The following is a 2,157-nucleotide window of genomic DNA, read 5'->3' as shown; positions in this document are numbered from 1 at the left end:
GGACTGTGGCAAGTTCTGCGGAGGACTTTTCCCTAGCTCATGGTCAATGCTTTCTGCACGGTGCTATCTGTGGTGCCATATTACTAAGTTCCGGCAGCGAAGGAAACGTCTGGAATGTGAGGAGATTGACTTCTATCAATAGGTAGGTAATGTTAGCATTTACAGAAATAGTAAAACCAGGCTTGAGGACATCATTTCTATGACTTCCTTAATGCTGAGAGAAAATCATCATTTAAAGGCAGATTCAAATCACAGGGTATCTGGTAGACATACTTATTGCCAAATTCTATCAGAAATAATGTGAATAATCATATGATTTTATTCTGCACAGTCTCTTATGCATGAAGAAGCTCATGACAGAGTACAGTGTGTGCTGCATTTTGAGAGCATGTTGATAATCATCTGAGAATAAGCATTAACTTCTCATACTTAAAGGAGCTCTGGTGGCAGAGTGGTGGCATAGTGGCTACTAACCAGAAGGTCAGTTGCTCAAGCCCACCAGCTGCTCTCTGGGATGAAAATGAGGCAATTTATTTCTGTAAAGATTGACAGGCTTGGAAACCCTGTGGGGCAGTTCCACTCTGTCCTCTAGGGGCGCTGTGAGTCAGAATCCACTCCATGGCAGTGCATTTGCTTTGGGCTTTGCTTCCTTAAGATTTAGCACTTTGAATTGGAAAGATGGTGGAGGAAGAGCCAAGAAAAAAAATCCCTTTGGTTCCAGAAAATCTGAAGAAGCGGAAGGCTTATCAGGCTCTCAAGGCCACGCAGGCAAAGCAGGCACTTGTGGAAAGGAAGAAGCAGAGGAAAGGGAAAGGACTCAGGTTTAAGCGACTAGAATCATTCCTACTTGATTCCCGGCGACAGCAACGTGACAGGATGTGCATCAGACGACTAGAAGTGAAACCACACAGCTTGGAAGTTCCAGACTGACATGCTTTGGCCTTTGTAGTATGCATCCAAAGGGCTAACGGGGTGAGTTTTCTGGTGTGGAAGACCATTGCAAGGCTTCACCTGAAGAAGATTTTCAGTGGTGTCTTTGTCAAGTAACCCCTGTAACCTTAAAAATGTTGCATATGGTGGAACCTTATGTGACGTGGGGATTTCCAAATCTGAAGTCTGTCCAGGAACTCATCCTGAAACGTGGACAAGCCAAGGTCAAGAATAAGATCTTCCCACTGACAGACAACACAGTTATTGAGGAGCACCTGGGGCCGTTTGGTGTCATTTGCTTAGAAGATCTCATCATGAAATTGCCTTCCCGGGGAAGTATTTCCAGGTGATCTCACAGTTCTTGCACCCCTTCCATCTCTCAGTGTCCCGTCATGCTACCAAGAATAAAGTGGGCTTTCTCAAGGAAATGGGCTCACCTGGCTACCGTGGTGAACGCATCAATCAACTCATTCGGCCGCTGAACTAGACCCAGGGCCTGGAGGAGAAAAGACAGTGGGTGCCGGGCATGGCAGACACCTGTCAAAATACACCCTAGTCCCAAGGAAAAATTCCAGTGTTTTCCACATGGCCAGTGCCTCCACTGAAGTCAGCAGAGGACTCGTGGTTGCCATTGAGGACAGAGGTCTGCTTTGTCACATCTTCTATCCTGGGACTTAATGTTGGTGAATGCCCAAGCATGTGTAGAATGCTCTCCAAGACCCCTGCAGCAGTGGACCAGCTCAGGAACATACTTGACTTGGGGGTCCTAGGGCCTTATTTTGGAAAGAACTGTAAATACAATTATAAGTACACACGAACAAGAGCTCAGTAGTCTGCTTTGAGTCCATGTTCCAGTTTTCTTACCAACAAACTTGAGAGCTTTCAAACTCAGCTAGCTCTTTTCTAGCTTGCAACTGGCTCAGTCTTTTTCTCTAATTCAGGATTTTAACCTATTGGGTCACAGACCTTGCTGAGCATCTATAAGAAGAACACCCCCCCCCCTTCCAACGAAAACACTTAAAATTTTAGAATGTTGTAGACCCATCTCTTCAGGTACCCATGTACCTTATGGAGGGAATCCTGTTCTGTCAGTATTGGTCACTCAGGTTCCTGCCCTTGTTAGTCTTTTCTGGCTCCAGTTACATGCTTCATACAAAGAGCACAGTGGGTAGGTTGGCCAAGGTCCCTCCACCAACTCAGGGAAATGCCCGCCTTGTTTTGTCTGGG

The 2,157-nt window shown here is 45.9% G+C and overlaps 1 pseudogene; it reads left to right on the top strand.

Moving 5' to 3' along the window:
- The first annotated feature begins 675 nt into the window (after positions 1-675).
- LOC103208342 lies at positions 676-1,417 on the top strand (annotated as a pseudogene).
- Positions 1,418-2,157: the final 740 nt, after the last annotated feature.

This window comes from Orycteropus afer, unplaced genomic scaffold (genome assembly GCF_000298275.1).
Source record: "Orycteropus afer afer isolate SDZICR_OR568_19922 unplaced genomic scaffold, OryAfe1.0 scaffold00426, whole genome shotgun sequence".
NCBI classification, from domain to species: Eukaryota; Metazoa; Chordata; class Mammalia; order Tubulidentata; family Orycteropodidae; genus Orycteropus; species Orycteropus afer.
The sequence above is the reverse complement of the archived record's forward strand: the minus strand, read 5'-3'. Positions and strand labels throughout refer to the sequence as shown.